This window comes from Macaca fascicularis, chromosome 2 (genome assembly GCF_037993035.2).
Source record: "Macaca fascicularis isolate 582-1 chromosome 2, T2T-MFA8v1.1".
Taxonomy (NCBI): domain Eukaryota; kingdom Metazoa; phylum Chordata; class Mammalia; order Primates; family Cercopithecidae; genus Macaca; species Macaca fascicularis.
In genome coordinates, this window is record NC_088376.1 from 85,406,675 (window position 1) to 85,424,936 (window position 18,262).

Sequence of the window (18,262 nt, forward strand, 5' to 3'; positions counted from 1 at the left end):
GTGAGGATTAGATTGCAAGGCAATGGATTAACTCGCCAAAATATAAAGAACTCAATCACTTGGTTTAGATAGTAGCAGACAGTGTTGATGTTATCGAAGTATGATTTCCCAGTGTTAAATATTTGTTCTGGCTCTACTGTACCCTAGAATGTAACATTTAGTTGTCTTTTCTCCTTTATTTCTCTTAAACACATTATACACTGATAACAAGCCAAAGGCTGTCCTTGATAGACCTCTTCTCAATGTGACAAAGCATAAACTCTGTGAAACATTGTTTAGGTAGACTTTAAGACATTAGCTCTCGAACAGATGTATTCTGGTCACTTTTTTTGAAAAATATGTGTTGGGTATTGTGAACATGTATTTAAATAAATTAATTCATAAAAGAGAAATTATCAGAACATGTGTTTCAGCATCTTTTGCGTGAGCGCTGCACCACAGCAAGATCAACAGCTCATCTGACAGAACTGCAACACTAAAGACTGTAGACTTTTGAGGTTGGTGTTGTAAATAATTTGTCTAACAGTAAAAAGGTAAGCCAAGGTTTCTTGGGTGTGGGATCCAAGACTGCGGCTGTCTAATTTGCACTTGAGTGATTAAGTAGGAAATAAGATATGATCCCACATCTGAGGAAATCCTGAGCTGTGTTTTCACTGGGGTATTTTGGTGTGAAAGAAATAGATTTGGGGGTCCAATGGACAAAATGGGTAATTATAAGATCATTGATTCGAGGTGACTGGCTGGAACAATCAGGATGTCTGCAACAGGTAGTGCAATTTGTGTCGATCTGAACTTACCATGTGGAGGTGGTGGGGAATCTTACAAGTTTTGTTTTTCACTTTGTTTTTAGTGATGAGTAGAGATGTGCTAATGTTTCAGTTAGAAGATTCATACAGCTATGTAGCTGCCAATTTTTCAGTTTAGAGATTTCATGTTAAAAACTTGTTTATTACAAAGTAGGAATAGAATAGAAGAAAAAAAAATACCTCCACTGTTCCTCAGAAGAAGCTAGTAACAGGTCAGAATTAGTTCTTCTACCAACACCCTTTAGTGGTTTCCTTTGGAATGGTAACACAGAATATCACTCTTACTGTGTTGTGTATGATTTTCACCCACCCTGGAAATGCTATTCAAAATGATAGGAAAAACTGCCAATAAGATTGACAAAGAGGGAAGGGAATGCAGGACTCTGCCTGCTAACCTCATTCCCTAGTTTCATGTTAGAGCTCCCAGAGACCTCCTACTATTTAGCCTCATACTTCTTATACACTGAATATTTAACTTTTCTTTCACTTTTGCCTATACACATTCTTTGTCCTCAGTCAGTTTTGACATAAACTTTCCATATTTGCTTTCTTCAGCATCTATTATTTGATACATTGTTACATAGTCCTTAAATACGTTTAAAATTATTGTTAGTAGGGTATTTTTTTTAACATTCTAGTATATGATTTATAATCATCTTGGAAATGTAGGGAGAAATGGCCAGGTGCGGTGGCTCACGCCTTTAATCCCAGCACTCTGGGAGGCCAAGGTGGGTGGATGGCCTGAGGCCAGGAGCTCGAGACCAGCCTGGCCAACATGGTGAAACCTCATCTCTAGCAAAAGTGCAAAAAATTAGCTTGGCGCAGTGGTGGGTGCCTGTAATCACAGGCTGAGGCAGGAGAAGCATCACTTGAACCTGGAAGGTGGAGGTTGCTGTGAGCTGAGATTGCGCCATTACACTCCAGCCTGGACGAGAAGAGCGAAACTCAGTCAAAGAAAGAGAGAGGAAGAGAGGAAGGGAGGAAGGGAGGAAGGGAGGAAGGGAGGAAGGGAGGAAGGAGGGGTGGGAGGGAAAGAAAGAAAGAAGAAAGAGAGAGAGAGAGAAAGAAAGAAAGGAAGGAAGGAAGGAAGGAAGGAAGGAAGGAAGGAAGGAAGGAAGGAAGGAAGGAGAGAGAGAGAAGGAAGGAAGGAAGGAAAGAGAGAGAGAGGGAGGGAGGGAGAGAGAGAGAGAGAGAGAAAGAAAGAAAGAAAGAAAAGAAAGAAAGAAAGAAAGAAAGAAAGAAAGAAAGAAAGAGAAAGAAAGAAAGAAGAAAAGAGAGAAAAGAAAGAAAAAGAAAGAAAAGAAAGAGAGAGAAAGAAAGAGAAAGAAAGAAAGAAAAGAAAGAAAGAAAGAAAGAAAAGAGAAAAGAAATGCAGGGAGAAATATTGATGTGTTCTTAAAGGGGGAAATAATCAAAATTAAATGTTCTGATTATAACTAGGGTAAACATATTCTTATGAACAAGAATTACAGAATATATAAGATAAGAATTGAAAGAGAATATAAAATAAGTCACTATTAGATGAGGTGTTGTACACTAAACTTTTTTTTAAATAGAAATTATTTAAATGATAATATTGACAAATCTCAAAAGTGAAAAAATATGTTAAGTAATTTATCATTAAAATGTTTCAACTACTTATTTAAATTTAGAATAAATCTATAAATTACTTATGGAGTAAAAGAAAAATTTTAATACCCCTGTGAGGATCTTACTTGGGCAAACAAGATTTTAATCTGGTGGAAATTTAATCAGTTACTTTTATCTTGACATAAATATCTTGGAGGCAATTCTGCAATTCATAATTCTAGCCCATGTGATTTATTTTAGAAAAAAAGTGTTAAATAGTTTAGAAGTACTGATATCTATCTGGAAATTTGGCACATTTTTGGAAAAGGATCTAATTAAATATTTTACTTAGTAATTGAATATTACACCACCCATCCATGGAAAAAAATAATTTAAAGTGCTAGCTCACCTACTTGTATTTAAACAATTACATTTAGTTTACTTTATAATTTTATGTGGGGCTAAATTGTTTAAAACAAGCTTTTGTTAACTTTACTACATATACATTTAATGAACACTTTTATTTTTATTCTATTAGATATGGTTAATGAAATTTTAGACTATGCAATAATAATGCTTCAAGTATTATTAGATAAATGGCAACAATAAGTATAACTTTAGGCCAGGCATGGTGGTGCACGCCTGTAATCTTAGCACTTTGGGAGGCTGAGGCAATAGGATCACTTGAGCCCAGGAGTTCAAGACGGGTCTGGGCAAAATTGCGAGATTGTGCCTCTATAAAAAATTTTCAAAAACTTAGCCAGATGTGGTAGCATGTGCTTGTATTCCGGGCTACTCAGGAGACTGAGGCGGAAGAATCAGTTAAGGCTGTGATCCCACAACTGCACTCCAGCCTGGGTGACAGAGTGAGATCTTGTCTTAAAAAGGGTACTTGTGTATACACACACACACACACACAACATACATGTACATATATATATATATATATATATATATAACTTTAGTGTGGTCAGTCATCAAATCAATAACACTTGTTTTCAGCATTATACACCTTTTCTGAGGGATAAAAGTGAGGACAGTATAGTTTTTAACTTTAAAGAGTTTTCAATATAGTTGAGGAGAGAAACAGTAGAGAATAATAATTGATATTCTACTTTATATTTATAATATATTGGTTTATTAATTGATCTGTGTGAATAGACTCACTTGATATATAAAAGAAAACAACAAGAGAAAAGGAAGGAAGGAAGGGTAGGATATCTGATGGATTAGTAAGGATATAGTAATTGATATTTATATTTGAATCTGATTGGCCGAGGATCAAGGAAATTTGCTAAAGCCTGTGCATTGATCATGATTTAAAGAGAGAAGCGTATTAATTCCTCAAGTGGTACAATGTTTTGTCATTGTTACTCCTGTTTATTGCATTGTTTTTGTTTCTGTCTGACTCTTTAAAAGAAACCACAAAAAACAAAAGTCCCAAACTCCAAAACAAACTAATATTCTACAACACATTCAAATGTGTTCTTGGGAGACAGAAAGAGAAGGAGTCAGTTTGTCTATAGAGTCCAGACTGTTTTCAAGGAAATGGTTGTACCTGAGGAAGGCCATGAGGAGTGGATTATCCTTGGTATTGACTGAAGTAAAGGGAGAAAGACAATCTTCATTTTTATTTTCATTTATTCATACTAATTTGAAAAAGTGGAAGTAATTTGTGACAATGCACACAAATAAATAGATTGGTAAAATCATAGTTGAATAGTAATGCTTATAGAGAAAATGATACAGAAAGTTAGGTCATGAATATGTACAACAGTTGAACATAGATGCATTTCCTAGTTTTCTAGAAGCATAGTAAACTATAATGGATTAAATTTCATAATTATCATAACCCACAAAAGGAAACAAGCATATTAACTCGAAAAAAATACACAAATAATAGTTTTTCTTACATTGTACTACAGAAGAATTTATCATATGGGTTGTATTGCTTCTATTTGAAACAAGTGACAATATAGGAATTGTGTGATGATCTTTGTGTCATTATAAGATTCAAAAAATATTCTCAGTATATGATTATTTATAGTAACCTTCTGTAAAAGCCAAAGACATAGTAAAAGCAGCTGGGAAAAAAAAGGTAGCGAGGCCGAGAGCTAGGCCTGTGTCCTCCCATGGACGACCTTGACTTCCCAGCAGCCCCTGCACCGGGCCCGTGGGGTTCATGGGGTCCCTGGCTTTCACCCAGGGTACGTGTCTCGCCCACGAGCGGCACCCCATAGCATCATAACTTCATAAGTGCTCATAACTTCTATAATGTCATTTTAGCAAAGAGCTAACCAAATGCAATCTGGGTAAGATATTTGGTGATTTCACTTATAATAGGATAGAGCTAAAATCCAATTTAGAGCAATGGATGGTTTATTTGATCCATAGATTTCTTCTCTCAAATATGTTATATCAACTGGGTTTTAATAAGGGCCAGATGGTAATCAATTTTAGATTGAGTGCTAAAATGAGCTCCTGGAATAGAGAAACTATTTGTCCTTTAGCGGCCGGTGCGGGGGACAACTTTAGATAGGTAATGATATTTTGCAAAGTTGACTGTTCATTATTTTTATTCCCTTACTCCCTCCAAAATGGTATCAGGTGGCCTGCAGTAAAAGCAGCTATTTATTTATGCCCAAAACATAGAAAAAATCTGAAAGTAAGCATGCCAATTATTGTGGATGTTAGTTAAAAGAAGAAAAATGATGTGGTTTAGGTAATTCATTCATTTATTCTTTCAGCCATTTTTTCCCTTATTCTCTATAGATTGAGCAATATTATGTATGTCATTCTCTTAGCTATTAAGGGTATTGTGAAAAATAAGCTATATGTGATCCTTGTTATCAGTAGATTGTTAGCTTTAGGGAAGGTAGAAAATAAATAATTAAACAAATCATATAGTTTGCTAGATAATGATTGAATGAAAAGTTCATTTTCTTAACAATTGCCTATATAATAAATTCTAGAGAAATCGTGCAATGAGAAGGGAGCTACTTTATTTTAGAAACACAGAGCAGTTTCCCTGAGGAGGTAACATTCAAGTTTCCATTTCTTTTCTTTCAAGTTTCCATTTATTTTCTGTCTTTCCTTCCTCCCTTCCTCCCTTCCTCCTTCCTTCCTTCCTTCCCTCCTTCCTTCCTTCCTTCCTTCCTTCCTTCCTTCCTTCCTTCCTTCCTTCCTTCCTTCCTTCCTTCCTTCCTTCCTTCCTTCCTTTCTTCTTCTTTTTCTTTTTCTTTTTTTTTTTTTTTTTAACACGGAGTCTCCCTCTCTGTTACCCAGGCTGGAGTGCAGTGGCTCACTGCAACCTCTGCCTCCCAGGTTGAAGTGATTGTCCTGACTCAGCCTCCTAAGTGGCTGGGACTACAGGTGTGTGCCACGCCCCACTAATTTTTTGTATTTTTAGTAGAATTGGGGTTTCTCCATGTTAGCCAAGATGGTCTCAATCTCCTGACCTCACGATCTGCATGCCTCAGCCTCCCAAAGTGCTGGGATTACAAGCATGAGCCACCACACCCAGCCCCATTTCTTGTACTCTGCCGAGAAAGTCCTTGTCAAGATTCCCAAAGACCTCTCGATTGCCACCTCCATTAGTCACTTCTCTGTTTTTATCTTGTATGATCACTTCCTAGCACAGGACACAGTTAACCATTCCTTTTTTGGCCTGCTTGTTTCGTGGCATCACCCAGGATTTTCCTCCTACCTCCCTGACTGCTTCGTCTCAGTCTCCTTTGCTGACTCCTGCTCTCCTACCCTGACCTCTAAATGTTGTGCAGTTAGGCATAATCCTTGGCTCTCTATCCTTCTGTCTCCATGATATGCCTTAAGGAATCATTTGCATTGCTTTAAATGCCATCTCTATGGAAGTGACTTTTCAAAACTGTATCTTCAAGACTAACCCTTCCTCAGAACTCCAGCCTTTCATATACTTCTGTATACCAACCCTTCCGATGTAGATGTCTAATGAATATCTCAAACTTAACATGGCTGAAATATGTTGAATTTCTCAGGCCTCCTTTTCTTATTGACTTCCACAACTAGGTTATAATATTATTATGTCATTCTGTTAGTTATTAAGGATATTGTGAAAATCCTTAAATTATATTATAATAATTATTTATAATGGTCAATTAAATATATTTACAAAATTATAAATATAATTTATAATAAATATAATATAGTCAATAATGAAATACTATAATTATATATTTAAATTTTTAACAATAGTTATAATTAAATCTATAATATCTAATTATAATTCTCAAATACTATAATTATAATTACTATAAGATTATAGCCTAGTTGTATAAGTCAATAATAACCTGATAATCATTGCAACAACAGCAATAGTGGACACATTCATTGAAGACTTATATTCCAAAGTTTGTTTTAAGAAGTTTACATGGATTCCGTTATTAAATTCTCACAACTCTATGAGGTAGCATGGTTAGTTTCCAGATTTCATAAATGCAGAAACAAATGAGTAGAGAGGCTAACTAATGTATTTACAGTCACACAAGCTAAACAGCATTCAGTGGTGGAGACAGGATTCTAATCTCTCTTAACAACACTGTACTGATATCATTGGCCTTATCCATCTGGATGATCAAGTAAAAACTCTTTATTTTTCTATGTTTTCTAAAATGCTAGATTTAAATCAGTGAAATTATCTTTTAAAAACATGCATTATAACAGCTCACTTCTCTGCTTAACCCACCCTAGTGGCTTCCCATTATTAATTTAGTATAAAATTGAAACTTCATCCCTGCTTTGTCTGGCAAAAGCCCTCATGAAGTGGTCCTGGCCTGCATTTCTTAGTTCATCTCAAAACACTCTTCCTCTCTGTTCCAGCAGTCATTTATTCTTCATACACATCAAACTTTCTCCCGTTTTAGGTATTACATGCCTGGTGTTTCCTCTACCCCAGATCTTTGTGGGGCCAGTTCTTTATCATTCTCATTGTGGTTTAAATGTCATCTTCTCAGGGAGATCATCCATGTTCATCCAGTCTAACAAGAGCCATCACTTCGTGCCATCTCCCTTTAAAAATTGTCTGCATCACAGTTATCATCTCTGATTATCTTCTGTTTATATTGGTATTGTTCATTTTGTTATTGTCTAGCTCTGCAAAGCCCAAAATAGTTTCTGGCATAGGATATTTTATCAGAAAATATTTGTGAATGAATTTAAACTGGATCTCAAGGGTCAATAGGTGTTGATCTGATGTGGTCATAAAGTGGCAGAGGCAGAGCTGTGGGTAGAAAAGAGGGTCTGGGTGAAAACCAGAGGAAGGAAACAGTTTTGCATGTTAACAGAGCTGAGCAAACTCAGCTGGAATGCTCAGTGTTCAATAAGGTTAAAAACATACGTAGCAGGCTGTGCGGCACCTTGTTAAAGATTTAGGACTTCTATGAACAATCAGAAACAATTATAAGAGACTGAGTGGGTAAGTGACATGATTAGATCTGCATTTTAAAAATGTTTTAGTAGGCCTAGACCTTGATCAAAGTTGACATTCTGCTGTGGATACAAAAAGCCCAGCTAATACCTCATTAAAGTGAGACGGTTGGTAGTCAATGGATGAGGCAGATATTTTGCTCACAGAAGATTGAGGGACCTGCTGAGGCTGGACTCACTCAGGTAAGTATAAGAATCTATTTTTTACACAAAAAGCAACAGAGATTTTGGCAGTTTTTCTTCCTTTATCTTGATAATGGAGTCAATCAAACCAGCATTGTGAAGAGTTCTTCTGAATGCCTGCTTTGAAGGAGTGAGAATCAATATCAGTTATATTTCAGAGACTGGCAAATATGAGAGATTATAATATAGTTAGTAACTTGTTTCATGCCTCCTTATTTCTTAATGTTTGTATGTTATTAATATGGCTTCATTTAAGTTTTGGGTTGTCCTAAAAAGGATATCTTATTATTTCTAATTATTGTCTTGATAGTCTTTGGGCAAATTCTGGGAGGAATTTGAGAATATGTGGTTTATGATTTTCTCAAGTTGTTAAGATCAGTGATTTGGAATAAGACTACAGAACATAGTATCAAAATTTCCCTCATTCCTAGTTAAAGCATTCTTCTAGGACTAGAATTCAACAACCATTTCCAGGTATTGATAGGACTACAACTAATCAAACAATAAACAAAAATATATTTAGCTTTCTTTCAGAGCAGAAGTCATCCTTTTAACTCATTCATTCATTTATTCTTTCGTTAATTCCACAAACATTTATTAAGCACCCACTATAGCCTTCTAATTATTGGTGTTTACAATGTTAAAAAAGTCAACCTCAATGCTTCCTCTCGGGAACTCACAGTGAGTGAGAAAAAATGACATTAAACAAATAAACACAACATTGAATGACATTAAGCAAATAAACAAAACATTAATACAAATTTTGATAAGTTGTATTTCTGAAAGAACAATGTGCTGCAAAAATGAATTTTTTTGAAATGTAGACTGAGGGTTTCAGCACAGTTTTATGAGTTTTTCCTGCATGCATTTACAAAATTAAATATTACAAGACAGATAAAATATTTTGAAATAATTTTAAAGCTGTAAAATAATTAGAAGCAAAACAAATCATTTAAAAAAAGCAACTGTGGAAAAATGCAAAATTCAGACAAACAAACAGACCACCCACAACCAACCAGGCAAAGTTCTCTATCTGAATTAAATGAGCAAAACTGGTTTGTGAAATCGAAAATATACAGGGAAAATATCCCAGGAGAGTGACTAGCCCTTAGGTAGACATTTGATCTGTGGAATGGATGGGTAACCTTGGAACTTTGCAGAGAAAATAAAAGGTTCTCTTTTATTCACCTGCCTATAACTCTGAGAATCATGAAATGTAATAAATTAGCTGCATTACTGACTTTTTAACAACAAAGATATAGGTCTTTTCTTCAGCCAGGGTCAGTTTTTTTCTCTCTGTTACAAAAAGACAATGAGGGCTTGGATTTTGCTTTTTAATTTTGTTCTGCCTTTGAATAGTTCTTTTTTTTTTTTTTTTTTTTTTTTTTCAATAAGGAACTAAGGCAGTACTCCCTTACCTTCCCATGACCTGGTGTCATGATCTTTGATGTTCTGCCCACTTTTACTGATTTGCCTTTAAAATATAGTGCAATTTCATATGTGAAGACATCTTGTTTGTTCTTTCTTTTTCTGAAATCCTTTAGAAAGGGATTTCTAAAGTCTTTCCTTGAACCACTTGCTCTGTAAGTATATGGATACTGCTTCTTTTTCTTTGTCTTTTAAGTTTTAATTTGCAGAGTTCATTTTTTAAAATCACCTTATGTTAGTTTTCTTCTTTCTACTCCCATTGCTACTACCTACTCACCTTGGATTACCAAGTGGGTTTTCGGCTGACCCTGCATCCTCCAGACCTAAATTCACATGCCAATTTCATCCCACACCACAACCAGGCAGATTACTTTAATGCCAGAGCACCAGTTTTCTTTAGCTTTTCCTCTGCTCCACATCTCTATACGGTTCTCGCTGACTCTGGGATCCATTCCACAGTTTTCCTGTCATTCCAGATCTGCTGAATTACTTTGCTCTTCTTCTTGTCAAATTTTACCTTCTATTGGTTTCTGAGAAATCCTTTTCAGGCAGGCCATACTAGACTCCTCACTGCCTAGGAGAATCCTTTCCAACAGCTGACCTGCCACAAATACCCATTTCCTCAATCGTTGTAGCCCAGTTATCTCTCTCCCTTCAATTATTTGGGCTTCGTTGATCCCTCTCTTCTCTCTGCTTCCGTGGCATAAGCAGCTTAGTCTTTACTTTGGTATGCGTAATAGCAATCCTACTTGTTATGGTTATGTATATTAACTGCTTAATATGGTAGATGACTCACCACCCAAATTAAAACATAAACACTGGATCTTATCTGGTTTTCTAATTTTATTAAGACAACAGACTGCTCTGCATACATAATCAAAAGTCATCAATAAACATATAAATGAATTCACTGTGTGCTCTTCTCAGGATATGCATTTCTAGGAATACAGAGCAGGTAAAAAGAATGGCTGGTGGTATGGAATGTGGGTAGTAAAGTGTATTAACCATGTGCTTGCACAAGCTTCCTTTCAAGTCCCAAATATATGAGGTGAGGACTTATGCTGGCTTACACGGTGAAACCCTGTCTCTACTAAAAATACAAAAAATTAGCTGGGCGTGGTGGCGGCGCCTGTAGTCCCAGCTACTCAGGAGGCTGAGGCAGGAGGAGAATGGCTTGAACCTGGGAGGCGGAGCTTGCAGTGAGCCGAGATCGCGCAACTGCACTCCAGCCTGGGCAACGGAATAAGACTCAGTCTCAAAAAAAAAAATAAAGTAGCAATCCTTTATCTCAATACCAGTGGCAAGACAGTCTCCTGGATTTTCTAGAAAAATATTCCTTGTTCTGAGACTATAATGCATGAAAGCTGCAATTTATTTTAAATTGAACAGCTATTTCTACATTTCCCATGTATTTAATGTTTGCATTCTTCTGGTTCCTGCTCAGCATGTGGTAAGTGAAAACGTTGGTGCTCATAAACATTAGATAAACATGAAAACAGTGTTGAAATGCTACTTTTTGAATTAAAATCCAATAGTACTCCCTTATTCACAAGGGGTATGTTCCAAAACGCTCAGTGACTCTATAACTGCGGATAGTATAGAACCTTAAGTAAACTACTTCTTTATGCATATGTACCTGTGATAAAGTTTAATTTATAAATTAGGCACAGTACTATATTAACAAAAAGAATAATAAAACAGAACAATTAAAACAATATAGTGTAATAAAAGTTATGTAAATCTAGTCTGTGTCTGAAAATATCCTACTCTACTATAAGATATTTACCTATTTTCAGACCGTGGTTGACCAGAGGTAACTGGAGAGTAAAACTGTGAATGAGGGAAGACTGCTATGCATATGATATTGCAGAAAGGATAACTATTCACTTTATATAGATAATAGGCTTTGGAACCTGTAACTTTTTCAGGCTCAGCTTAATGTTGTTCTTCTGTAAAGATAAGAAATAAAAGGAAATTGTAGTTTATTTAATTTTGCCTTTTGATACTTCATCCATCTTGAATTACAGGTGCACAACTATTATCACAAATAGAGATTTGGGTGCAATCTTAAACCAATCCTTGATTACCCTCACACCCACTCATCTTTTATAACAGTATAGTCAGGACCATACATTTAATTGTATTCTTAAAATTTTTCCCCAAATATGGAACAAAAGACATTTCTTGACTGATTTATATATTGGTAATTTCACCATTTGCAAACCTTTTTAAGAGGCGAGGCATATCCCTGAGATGAAACATATCTAAGAGATACACTAATTTCTGTTCTAGTATTTGCTAGCTTCTTGCATCTGAGCTTTGAAAAAAAGCCATCTTTACTGGAGAAATCAGTTCTCTCAGAGAATATGCAACATGCTCGAACAGAAGTAAGTTATTAAAAAAGATTATTTGTGGTAATATCACCATAATTAGGAGCAATTTCCTGACAGGAATAAGAGATGAGTTTATTCTTATGTTATTTAATTATGCTAGAATTCTTTATGTTTTTGACTTTGTATGAAAATAAGCTTTAAGAAATACTTATTATTCTTTTTCAATACAAATAAAACAATTGCTTCCGTAGATAGTGTTTTTCCTTAAAATATACCACAGTTTTATCTGCTTTAAGTAACAAGAAATTGGGATTTTAGTGAATACATTAGGCTCTTCTGTTTTAATATCAATCTGTACTATTTACTAAAGCAATTTATAGTCCACAATTCATATTTGGGTTTATTTTTTGGACATGTTTACAGAGACCACAGATCAGACATATGTAACTTTTTCCCTGATTCCAGGTTGATCTGCATCTATATGAGCAAAATCTACATCGTCCCTTAGTGATATTTCACTATAATTCATACAATCTTGTTATTTAGGAAAGTAAATAAATAAATAATTCATTTACCTATTTTTACCCTTCCTTGTGCTAGAAAGTATTTGTGAGAGCGTATACTATAACATTATGTTGAGATATACAAAATAAATCAGGTTTAGGGAAAGCAGAAGACTTGAAAAGGCAAAGAATAAAGTCTCAAAATATTTTCCAAGTTGATGAATTGAAACTCTACCGGGTTTTATTCATTTTTTAAGATCAGAAGGTTGTGAAACATGAAAAGTCTTCAGAGAAATCAAAGTTATTCTAGGCACTAAGCTCTGCAAAAGAAATTTCCCCTGTGGGACTTTATGTGTTGGGGATGATTACAAAAACAGAATTCTATGATAAAAATGCTTTTAAATGTAAGTAAGCCAAAGCCGTGTCATTTAATTTTATTTACGATCCGTACTTCCATGTACTCTATTTAGCTGTAACCGTCTACTCCATGCATTAGCTTTTCTCTACCTAGTCAGCCTCCAAATGGAACTGCTCAGGGACTCCAACGGCCAAAAGACCCAGCAGGGGTGATCAATAAATAATAATGATTTCTATGTATGTGTGTATTCCATAGGTAAATGTTCTAATTGAATATTGTTTTGATGAGAAAACTACTGATTATAGGTTGAACATTTCTAATCCAAAAATCTAATATCTGAAATGCTCAAAAATCCAGATGTTTAAAATTACCTTCTGGCTATGTGTATAAGGTATATATGAAACAGATTTTGTCTTTAGAATTAGATCCTTACTATGCATATGCAAATATTCCAAAATTGAAAGAAATCTGATATTTAAAACAATTCTGATCCCCAAGCATTTTGGGTAACTGTTAGGCAACCTATATTTCACTTTCTGATCCATTAATATAGGAAGTCTGAATCCGTGGGTTTGAATAAAAAAGAGCTTTTCCGTGGCTTGCCAAGTTCATCAGCTATATTTAAGAAGAAGAAATACTTTACTTATTTTTCTTTTTAAAAATGGTACCATGTAATTAAGAAAGCCATTTTTTTGTTTTCTCTTATTCCCTTAAAAAAGATCTACTTGCTATATTGTCCTTTCTTTTCCTTTTCTTTTTCTTTTTTTGTTCTATGCTTCTGTGACAGTCTTCATATAATAGTTTTTAAAAACCTGCTTTTTTTGGAAATAAAATTAAAATTGAGTAACTGCAATTTAAAATCATGTCAGTTAATTCTCTAAGACTTTTCTATATGACTCAAGTGATATACAGTAGATGTCAGTGGAAATTCTTAGTTGCGTTAAGATCAGCAAATCCCAATTAAAGATATTCTCATATAATTTTTAAATGTATATATATATACAATTTCTATAGGTTAATAATTGGTCTATTAGTTTAACTTGAATCTGTCATAAGTTATGAATCTGTTCTCTTAAATGTTTCTTATATAAATCTCTCTATGCACCACCTACTACTTGTGGACCAGTGCTGTTCAACAGAAATATACTGCAATACACATACATAATTTGAAATTTTATAGTAACCATATTAAAGAAAAGTAAGAAGAAATAGATAAAATTCATTTTAAATATTTATTTCATTCAAACTAATATATGCAAAATATTATCATTTCTAAATGGAGTCAACACAAAATTATTACTGGTACACTCTGAAATTTTTATACTTTGAAATATGCTGTGTACTTTATATTATACTTAACAGAACATCTCAATTCACATTCTAAATCTTCAACAGCATCTGTAGTAGTCCTACTAAACAATACAGTTGTGCATAACAGAAAACACTGTTTGGCACTGCTTCATTAAAAAAAAATAAATAAACTAAAATTAAATAAAGTAAAAAATGCAGTAACACAGTAACACGAACCACATTTCAAGTACTCAATAGTCACATGTGGCTATTGGTTACCAGATTGGACAACACACAGTTCTACACTGTTGTAACTAAAGTTTTGAATTATAGACACCTGTTGGGAGAAATATATGAAACCAGAAACCTCAATTCATGGAAGTATTTGTAAATTATATACATGTACATGATATGAATATACTATGTATGCTATAAAATAATAGAAGACAGAAATTTTGAAGATTAATGAGTATTTTAAAATAATGTTATTTTCTTATTAATTTTATTAGAAAAACAAATCTGTTTTAATGCACTGTGTTAGGAAAACACTTCCTTATTTTTAAGATATTCATTTTACATTTTGTCATCCAGAGGGTTGGAAGAGTGTTTCTAAGATCAGTTTAATGTTTGGTTTTAATGGCTGTTACAGCTGAAAGAGATGATTCACAAAGACACAAAAGTACAATAACACATTTAAGGAGCAGTTCATTGTTAATCACAGTATATTTAAATCCACATAATAGTCTTATAGATAATTCTGAGAGCTGAATACTTGTAAAATAGGATTAAATTGTCATGGTTTCTATCTTGTAATGTGGTTGGCTAAAAGCTCATTCTCATAGCAAAAAGGAAAAAAATGTCAGCTTTGCCATTTTATGTGACTCATTGGTACTTGTACAATCTTCAATCTGTGGTTTATTTGCAAAAATCCTTTGAACCACTTGCTCCATGCAAATGCTAGTTTTATTAAAATTGGATAACCTAAACACTAAATTCACTTAACTAGGCTTATGTAATCAATTATGCCCTTGTTTATTGTTGTTTTTTAAAAATTAAATAAACAAATTAAATAAAGCAATATGCTTTAAAACAATAAAAGTGAACAAAGGTGTAAGGGGCTGCTAGACATCTCCATGCCCTCAGGGGACTGCATGTGCTGTGTATGACATGTATGTATTGACATGTGCACTTACATGACATGTTTGACTTACATAACCAGGAAAGGGTATGTATATTTTCAAAGTTTGATTTCTTTTTTCTTTTATGAAAGATGCGTATAAATACAGGTTTTGATATTTTTCTCCCACACTCATATGGATCATGCTGTGTCTCCCTTGACTAAGCACTTAACCATTGTGAATATTACTAATCTAAGTTAAAATGCTCCTTATCAATATGATTTGGTGACATGTACTGATATGGTTTGAAGATTTTCCTCTTATTAACCATATGTAGCCATTTCAATATATCTAGTGGAAGTAACTAGAAATATCTTTCATTGACTAGCATTGAACACCATGATTTTCCTAAAGCAGATTAGAAACATTATATAGGTTCTTTCAGTTTTTTGAGTATGTAAAAATCATATCCAACAATCTGGCAGCCCTAAAGTGGGCCCAAATAGCCACTTAGACCTTGGCAAATTGTGCCCAGGAGAAAAGCACAGAAAACTGTGCCAGCCAAAGAACAAGTGAAAAAATGAAGAAATTAAGGTCTCTATTTTTAAAATATTTCTCATTTCCATTCACTTTATAAGAATTCAAGTTATGCTTTTTTAAATTTTAGACTATGACACTCTGCTGAAAGGGATTGAGAAAGCTTTTCAGCAAAAATTATTTTTGAAATGTTGAGAGCATGGTTAATTTTCATTTATTTTTAAAAGTAAATTTAAAGTTGGACCATTTATTTTCAAATGACATGGCAATAATGAGCAATTGGAAATATCTTTTTGCATATTTAGTAATTCTTAGTGGAAAAAATGATAAGAGAATATGCCATTTTGTTCAATTTTAACGTTGATTTTGATTTTTATATCCTTTGCTCAGGCTTTGTAGTGATTAATATTAATAAGATGTATTCTGTTAGTTAAGATTTTTCATTTTATTCTATTTTCCCACAGTATATAATTATTATTAGAAAATAATTGATGCTTACACTGTGTTCTCCAAAGCTCATGTAGTTCCCAACTAAATTAGTGGATGCTTACCTCTATTTAACCTGATCTTTATTTACATGGTAGTTGATAAGCTCCTTTCCACTAATGAGAAGTAGATCTGAGAGGATTATATCTAAGAAATGGTAAGATATGTTCTCTGTACATCACTAAGATAGCCTAATCCTTAACTGTGATTTCGGTTTTTTTAAATAAGTCTTGTGGTAGAGCAAAGTAGAGTTCATTCTGAGTCGTGGCTCAGATGCAAACAGGCAAAGTTACCCCCAAGACTCAATTAAAATGGTGGCTCATTTTCTAGTTTATACCTGCACCTATGAGACATACTAATGCAAAAAACTAGCAAATGTAGTTTTTTTTTTAACAACTAAAAGTGCATTTGCTGTGGGTGTGTGTACGTGTGTGTGTCTGTATGTGTAGGAGGATGTTTCTCTGTTAGTCAGGATAGGCAACATTCTACTGCGGGAATAACAAACTCAAAATATTAGTGGCTTAAAATGACAAAAACTACTTCTTGCACACTCAGTTTCCTCTGGAGATACAGAAAACTCTTGATCAACTATCCTCTGTGTGACATTTCTGTAACTCAGACTGCCTTGATCTTAATCTTGTATCTCTGCCATCTCAATACCTGGCTTCCTCATTTCCTGAGGTAGAGAAAGAGTAGTCACAGGATTCCACATTGCCCTTTCATTGCCTCAGCCAAAAAGAACCCATAACATTGGCTAAAATGAGAGATAACAGCTCCACTTAACTGCAACAGAACTGGGAAATAGAAGGAAATCCATAGAACATGTTATGAGCATTGCTGCCTCAGCCATGATGTTACTCATTTGATCATAAACAGAATATTTCAGTTTTCATGTCTGATTTCTCAGAGATTTATCCTGAAGTTCCGTATAAATAGTTTTTCTTGAAATGCTGGTTTGCAGTGTTCTGAAACTAAGGGCTTCTGCCGAGGGTGTTAATGATGATTCACTCAGTTGAAAAACAACTGGGTAATTTATCCTAGGCTACACACTGGGGATAGAAAGAGGAGGGAGATGCAGTGCTTCTGACCTGAAGGAGTTTACTGATTAGTTTTCAAAAAAGGTGTGTAAACATATATATTATACTGGTAAATGCATTCTCCCATCTATTGAACAAGTGTTTATTCATTGCCTATGGGATGCCAGGTCTTTTTTTTTTTTTTTTTTTTTTTTTTTTTTTTTGAGACGGAGTCTCGCTCTGCCGCCCAGGCTGGAGTGCAGTGGCTGGATCTCAGCTCACTGCAAGCTCCGCCTCCCGGGTTCACGCCATTCTCCTGCCTCAGCCTCCCGAGTAGTTGGGACTACAGGCGCCTGCCACCGCGCCCGGCTAGTTTTTTGTATTTTTTAGTAGAGACGGGGTTTCACCGTGTTAGCCAGGATGGTCTCGATCTCCTGGCCTCGTGATCCGCCCGTCTCGGCCTCCCAAAGTGCTGGGATTACAGGCTTGAGCCACCGCGCCCGGCCGATGCCAGGTCTTTTAATGGGGGCTTGACTTAGCAGAAAAAGGTCTCTGGTTTGTAGTGATTATATTTTAGATGGGAGTTGGAGAAGGTATATAGGAAACCAAGAAACAAAACAGAAACATATTTCATCAGAAAGTAATATGTACTTTGAAGAAAATAAAACATTGTGATCCCCAGAGAGGAAGCTGGAAAATCTCTGATTAGGTGATTAGGAAAGAATGCTCTAAAATGGGATCACTAATGGGCTACCTGAGCACATGCATTTCAAGATCTGGTCTGGGGACAAAGCATTCTAGGAGTCAAGACCAGAAAACAGCAAGTTTCTTCTCTTGTAATTAGTTAGACTTTAGAAGACAGGCCAGTGGCACTGGAGCATAGTATATCAGGAACAGAGTGGTAAGGGATGAGTTTGAAGAAGTAGGTAAAATCCAGATTATGTAGAGTCTGTAGGTTGAGGTAAAGATTCTAGTGACGAGATATAAATAAACATAGGATATTTAAGGGAACAAAATTGGTTCTGTTATCTTAAGGCTGGGCAGAGGATCAGAGAAGAAAACTGCTTCGGGGAGAGGATTCCTGAGCTGGATTTTAAATGAGGATGAGTCAGCTGGCCAAGAAGTGTTGAGGGTCAGTACATGCAGAAAACATTTAGCAGCACATTAATAGCAGA

At 34.9% G+C, this 18,262-nt stretch overlaps 1 protein-coding gene and 1 long non-coding RNA gene across 32 annotated transcripts in view; both read left to right on the forward strand.

Annotated features, from left to right (window-relative positions):
• Positions 1-18,262, forward strand: part of NLGN1 (neuroligin 1) — a 916,720-nt gene that overhangs the window by 421,636 nt on the left and 476,822 nt on the right. The window lies entirely within an intron of this gene.
• LOC135969671 (uncharacterized) lies at positions 17,141-17,711 on the forward strand. The gene is made up of 2 exons (XR_010585030.2): positions 17,141-17,275; positions 17,602-17,711. It is a non-coding gene; the product is annotated as an uncharacterized lncRNA (long non-coding RNA).